Source organism: Mus caroli, unplaced genomic scaffold (genome assembly GCF_978045245.1).
Source record: "Mus caroli unplaced genomic scaffold, Mus_caroli_1 scaffold_2, whole genome shotgun sequence".
Classification (NCBI taxonomy): Eukaryota; Metazoa; Chordata; class Mammalia; order Rodentia; family Muridae; genus Mus; species Mus caroli.
Window position 1 is genome coordinate 121,157,246 of NW_028227257.1, and position 7,668 is coordinate 121,164,913.

Genomic DNA, 7,668 nt, shown 5'->3' on the forward strand with positions numbered 1-7,668 from the left:
TATTCCAGTGTTCTGTCTTGCTGGCCCTTTAAGTTTGGTTTGTGAGGTATAATCTATGTATAAGAGACATCAGCGCCAGGCAGTGGTGGCGCACGCCTTTAATCCCAGCACTTGGGAGGCAGAGGCAGGTGAATTTCTGAGTTCAAGGCCAGCCTGGTCTACAGAGTGAGTTCCAGGACAGCCAGAGCAACACAGAGAAACCCTATCTCAAAAAAAGACAAAACAAAACAAAGAGACATCAGCTCTTTGAAGGTATAAAATCCTTACATCCTTTGTAGACAAATTTTTCTCTACCCAGAGCCATCTGTGTTTTGTCCTGAACTGGAATTGTTTTCATATCCCATAAATGAAAGCAACCCTGAGGTTGGCTGGTTTCCTTCTCTTAGCATGGTGGATTTGGAATCTATTCCTGTCATTACACCTATCAGTCCTTGGTCTTTTTATTGCTAGGTAGTGTTACAGTTTACAACACTGTCCCAATTATCAATGCAGGTTGCTAGGCATTGGATCTGTACAAGGCACTTCCTCATTTCTCTTGGGTGTATATATAGGTATGGGACTGCTGGGCCTATGGTAGATGTGTGTTAACATCTCTTAGAACCTGTTGGGATCTAGTAAAGGTGGCTGCACCATTTTACATGAATTGCAAGTGTTCTACATTGCCCTCAGCATTTGACATTGTCATTGATTTAAAACTCCAGCCAATGTATTGCCATTGCATTTCCCTAATGACTAATGACTCTGGGAATCCTATCACATGCCTACATCCATATCTTTTCTTCAGTTAAGTATGCAAACTTGTTGCCTACAGAGAAAAGGGGCTGGAGAGATGGGGCATCAGTTAAGAGCACAGGTTGCCCTTGCCGTGGACCTGGGTTCAGGTCCCAGCACCCTCATGGTGGCTCATAATCATCAATAACTCCAGTTCAAGGGGGTCCAATGCCCTCTTCTGACCTCCACAGGCACCAGAAATACAAGTGGTGTATAGTAGTATATGCAGGCAAACAGTCACACACATAGAAATAAAATAAAAAACTTTAAATTGAAAAATAAAATGTTGTGGGATCCAGCTCAAGAGGAGGTCCCAAGGCCTGACACTATTACTCAGGCTATGGAGCACTCACAAAAAGGGACCTGGCATGACTGCCCTCTGAAAGACCCAACAAGCAGCTGAAAGAGTCAGATGCAGATATTTGCACCCAACCAATGGACAGAAGCAGCTGACCCCTGTTGTTGAATTATGGAAGGCTGAAAGAAGCTGAAGAGAAGGGTGATCCTGTAGAAGGACCAGCAGTCTCAATTAATCTGGACCCCTGAGATCTCTCAAACACTGGACCACCAAACAGACAGCATACACCAGCTGATATGAGGCCCCTAACACACATACAGTAGAGGACTTCCAGGCCTGTATTCATTCAGAGATGATGCACCTAACCCTCAAGATCCTGGAGGCCCCAGGGAATTTAGAGGTCAGGTGTGGGGGGGTGTAGGGGAGGTGGGGGCATCCATGTGGAGACAGGGTGGGGTGGGGAGGAGGTGTGGGATGTGGAGCAGTTGGAGGGTGCATGGGGAGGGGTGGAGAATGGAATATGGAGTGTAAAAAATGAATTACAAATAAAATTAAATTAAAAAAAAGAAGAAAAAGAAAGTGTGGTCTTATTACTAAATTGCCCTGCTATCTGAAATAAAAGTTCTGAATAGAACTTATATGAATGTAGTTGAAAAGCACTCAGGAGAAAATAAATACACACACACACACGCACACATACATACATATATATGCACAAACATACAAACACACACACACACACATATATACACACATATATACACATACACACACATATATATACACACATATATACACATACATACATACATGTTTGTATGTATATATACTGGAGCACCCATACATCCTGGATACCATTCTCTGATTTGGTGATATTTTCTCAGTTTCATATGGCTCTACTGAAGGCATGGGCAGTGGTGTATTATTCAGTCCCCCACTGATAATTTCCTTTCATCCTATAGTTGGGAATCAAATCCAAGCATGTCTATTCTTTTAAAGAGAAACTTATTCTCTCTCTCTCTCTCTCTCTCTCTCTCTCTCTCTCTCTCTCTCTGTGTGTGTGTGTGTGTGTGTGTGTGTGTGTGTGTGTGTGAAGGTCTCTGGCTGGCCTAGAACTCACTACTAAGACCAGGCTGGCCTCGAACTCATAGTCTTTACTCTTGCCTCCGCATGCTGGCATTAAAGGCGAGTACAGTACACCCCTCGACCGCAGCACTCTTAGCCCCTCTCCCCGTCTTCCTGTTTCCCCCATTTATTTTTATGGCAGATGTCTCTTGCTTACATCTGTGCCCTTGCTTCTGATCTTTATCCACTGGGAGATTTTGTGATCTGCATTTCAGTCTCACTAACAGTTCATGGAGTTCGCTCTTCATAAGTCCCTCTTTTGATCATCGTTCACCCTCAGCTAATTTGCTCAAGCGAAGAGCGAAATCCCAGGAGGAGATTAGAAGCGAGGAGGACGCATTTGGCGCTCTCGGACAAAAGTGTTACTCAACTTGATCCTTCTCTTCTCACTCAGAGGGACCTTTAGAATGGAGTAGTAAGTTCTTTGATATTTGATATTTAACAATCTCATTCTTTTGCTGTTTTCTTAGTTTTAAAGAGCTAGGCTGAAGTTAAACACTGATGTAAAAAAAGAAAAAAAAAGAAAAACCCAGCAACTTTTCAATTGCTCAAGCAGAGGAAGGTAAGGCTGAAAAACAAGCACAGCTTGCTTGCTGACCAGTTCTTAATTTAACCCCCATCTTATCTTTGGTATTTGAGACCTTTTTAACTCTAGACACAGGCCTGGGGTGTGTGTGTAGCTCAGTGGTGAGGTTACCTCCCAGGGGTGAGGGCGTGGCTTTGATTCCCAGCACCTGAAAAAAAAGTTAAAACAAATCCCATACACTCACTTATTGTAACTTGTGGGTTGATCGTGTTTGGGAAGAGGCTCAGGACTCTTCCAGGCACCCGCTCCTGGTTCACGTCTCCGGCACAGGTTATATTCAGCCTTGCCGCCAACAGAGTCTATGGTATTTTTCTTTCCATGTTGTTTATTTAAAGAGCCACGGTGAAGCACATCCACAGGCCCACGATGTAAACCCTGCATGACTGCTTTGTTTGACTTAATGAAGATGTGCTTTGGACTCACCTCTTCCCTCAGGCCTCACCTCTGCCCCCGACAGAGTGTCAGACCCTGAAATTTATGGGCATTCTGACCTGCGGGGCCAGGAAGTGCATGGGACCGGAGAAGCGAGAGAGGAGGGAGATTGGACCCCAGTGGGGGTCACGGAGGCACATACCTGCGTCTCTTGTTTCCATAGAACAGTTTTTAAACTGCAGAGGTGGGTTATTCTGGAAATGAACTTAGCATGTGAATGTCTGTTTAAATGACTTCTCTGCCATACCATTTAATTGAATGGGGGAGGGGACTTGATACAATCAGAACACTTCTAGTAGCCGCACATGTCCAGGCAGACATGATGTTACAGTACATGATCTCATTTAGGCTGAATTTTACTGCAAAATATTTTTTTTAAGGACTAATCTTGCCGTCCCTGTTAAGCTACAAGGCAGAGAAGGCTGAAAGAGGCCTTAGAGGAAAGCTCTGGATTTAAAAATATTTTTAAATGGTCTCATTGAGAAAATTTCTCAAACGAGAGTCACCCTCGAATGAATGAACGAGGGAGTGCTGTACCAAATTATGCGGACACAAAGAAGAGAAGAAGCCATTCTATCGGAACAAATGCAGCCCGCTTTGTTTGGGAGACGAATCATTCTTGCGGCCTGTTTGGAAATGTCACTTTTAAGTCAATGAGAGTTGTGTTCCTATAAGAGGGGATGTGAGACCCTATTATATTCATCAAGATGCTATGTTTTTGCCTCTGAATAGTTTCCACAGTGCATGGAAATTCCTGTTTGGGGGTGGGTGGGTAGGGACGTCCCTTTAATGTCCTAAACTGTTTTCAGGTTTTACAAAGTCCTTCAGTTGCCACTTTTAAAGGGCAGACATGACCACACTGGAACACAAGCCAGCCAGCTACAGAAGTTCTGGTTTGTTTTGTTTTGTTTGTTTTTTGTTTTTTAGACGAGCTTTTTGAACCCTTAGCATGGTGAAAACAGAGTCCTTGGTTCGCTGGGGAGCTTGTCCTCCAGAAGCCATGCAGGGCTTACCGTTTTCTCTCGCTCTTGGGGACATTGTTACCTACTGGAGCTGGGTCCTGAATGGGGCTAATCAGAGCAGTGCTGTTGTCCAGCACATCAAGCAGTTTAGAAGTCAGACGGAACTCAACTCCATGGGGAACGCAAGCCATTGCCAAGAAGTAACCTGATTGGCTGCCCGTTAGGGCTTCCGGGCATCAACAGTCATGTGACCCTCTTGCCTCTGTCCCCTAAAGGATCAGTAAGCTCACAAGGCCAATTTGCTTTGTGGAAAACAGTGGTCACTGTTTTAATTACTCTAAGAGACTGCAGGCTGGCTGGGCAGTGGTGGCGCACGCCTTTAATCCCAGCACTTGGGAGGCAGAGACAGGAGGATTTCTGGGTTCGAGGCCAGCCTGGTCTACAGCGTGAGTTCCAGGACAGCCAGGGCTACACAGAGAAACCCTGTCTAGAAAAACAAAACATTTTTATATGAACTACACATGAGTTTTTAAGAGACAAATGCTGTTTCTACAGAAACAGGAAGAAAGCTTGCATGGAATGGAGCCAGCTGTGCTTAAGGACAACTGAGACCCTGAGGGCGGAGAGCAGCGGAGGGAGAGGCAGACACTTTCCTCTGGGAACTCGGTCCAGAAATGGATGAGGACCGACGTCTGGTACTCAGCCCCTTAGGAGACACCTGGAGACTTTGAATGATCCGACCGAAAGGTCTACCTCCAAAAGGAGAGCAAAAGGCATTGCTGACAAAGATAAAACGCTCCCCGAACCTTTGCGTTTTGGTATTCAATCTCTGTGAAACTTCAGAGAGCTTAATAAACTTTCAGTATGTGGCCAGTGCGGGAGTCAGAACCAGAAAATACATTTCATGTCCGTATTTCTCAGTGGGCCTTTAAGGTTAGCAATAGTGTAGATGCAGTTCCACATGTTCTGGTCACAAATATAATAATATTATTATCATTTGTCATTGTAAAAAGAATATTAAAAATAGTACAGAAATATATGTTATGTTTTACTATGTGCCAGGCACTGCACTAAGTATGTGTAACATTCATGCTTCAGGCAGTCGCCAAAGGCTTGATCTTGTTGGCTCTGTTTTACAAGTGAAAAAAACCTAAGCTGGAGGAGTTGCCCAAATTACCAAGATGGTTACCTTGGAGAAGGCAGTGTTTGGATCTTGGCTGTATAAACTCTAATGTGGTCAGTTTTACTAAGGGTGAACCCAGAGCATGTCCAATTTTAATTAAGTAGAGCAAGATCAACAGTTGAACAGAGAGGAGGTGGGAGAGATTACTTCCTGGTTAAAAGTTGCTCTTCCAGGGGCCCCTTTTGATTCCCAGCATACACGGTGACTCACAACTGTCCTTAATTCCAGTTCCAGGGGTTCCATCACCTCTTCTGGCCTCTGTGGACACCAGGTAGGTATGTGGTAAAGGCAAAATGTTCATCCACATTAGAAAGAGAAAGAAAGCGAGGGAGGGAAGTTAAAGAACGTGAGTGTGGTTACAGCACCTTAAAAAAGGTCGATCAAGCTTAAGCCCAGGCATGTTGAGCCTAGACTCACGGCAATTAATGTCTACGACATCACAAAGAACATACATATTTCTCACGGTGTTGAGAAAACGCATTCCATTTTCACGTTGAGTTTTAAAAACACGAGGCCTGAACTGTTTTGTTTAAATTCTTCATTATAATCAAGTGGTTTTTATCACCTTGAGATCCTCTCAAATCCAGGGCCATGGCGGATGCTTGCACCTTTAGTTGGTCTGTACTGCCCCCTAGTGGTTAGTGGAAAACACTATCATGTTGTCTGATGACAAAGCATCTTCAGATATTCTTTGTAAATCTACAGAGCAAACGTGTGTGTGTGTGTGTGTGTGTGTGTGTGTGTGTGTGTGTGTGTGTGTGTGTGTGATTGCACTGGTGCTTTTGGTAAGATTTGTGCGAGAAAAATACACAAGGATTAGAAGCTCCTTGGATATGAAGTGTTCTTATTTTCACTCATCTCAATAGTATGTGCAATGTAGAAATCCAGGCTATCATGTGTGCTCACATGCTTGCATGGGGAGGTGTGTTGCTGGATATTGAAACTCACACATTACGTTTTCCCTTCAAGATCCTTTGGCTAGGTTAACAAATACCCGTGTTGGACCAGTTGTAGCCGAGACACTAGGCTTCAGCGTTCTTGCCCAAAGCTTGCCAAAGATTGCATGAAGGACTTTTGGAGAACACTGTTATCTCTGAGAAATCAGAGCATCAGGGGGTGGGTCGCTCACAAAAGATGCTGCTCTAATGTGCTAGGAGAAAGAAATGCAGGCACATTTGAGTGTTTTGCCCCCCCCCCCCCCCACACACACACAGCCAGAGATTGCAAAGGAAAGAGTCAGGTCCAGTCAAGATTTATCACCTCTTAGCTATTTGCCTGGTTTTTTGCAAAAGAAAAACTTGGGACATTTTAAGGAAACCCAGAAGGAATTTTTGGTGAACTACCCAGAGCAGAGTCTTGAGTTTTGTTAGCTTTTGTTTGTTTGTTTGTTTGACAGCTGCATGCTGACGTAGCAACAAGGAGAGTATTAGACCCTTGTCCTCATTGTGAAGTGAGATTTTTTTATGAATCTGCCAACCTCAACCTGATGCTTAACCTTAACTAGTTTGGAATTGCATTGCTTCGTTGGGAAGCTTTGCTTCAAAGTGAGTTAAATATGCTTCGCTGAGTGTGAATAAAGACAACCGTGCTTACCATCTGAAAGGTTTATTTTGGGCAAATCTTTTTTTTTTTTAAGGGAATGGAATTTGTATTTTATTTATTCTATACTTATCCAAATATAAAGATGAGCAATATATTTAATTATAATGTATAATGTACATGTGGCAAAACCTTTTATAAAAAGTTGCAGTGCCTCTTGAATTGATTTTTTTTTTTTTTTTTTTTTTTTAGAAATATGTTTTTCATTGGAATAGAATTACATTTTCCCCTCTCTGTCTCCTCCCAGGTGTCCTTCCTCCAACTGTTTCCATGTCCCTCTCAAGGTGATAGCCTCTCTTTCTTTTATTATTACTGTTGTATATGTGTATATGTATGTATGCTTATGTACAAATATGTATAAATACAACTTGCTGCATCTGCTTTTATTGGTACTGTGTATATGGTTTCAAGACTGACGACTCTGCTTTGGACAACCAATAAGGGGCCTGGAAGAGGTTAATTTTTCTCTTCTTCTCCCACCAGTCTTTGTGTCTGTGTGTGTGTGTGTATGAGGTGAGATACCATGAAATTTCCTCCCTCTTGTGTTACTGTGGCCATTGGTATTACCATTGTTCCCGTCTTGCTTATGCAGCTAGAAAGACTGTCCCTGCAGACTTCCTGGAATTCTGGCTCTTACAGTCTTTCCACTCCCTCTTTTGTGGTGTTTCCCTGGATGCAGGAAGTGTGATGTAGATGTATCCGTTGGCCTGGG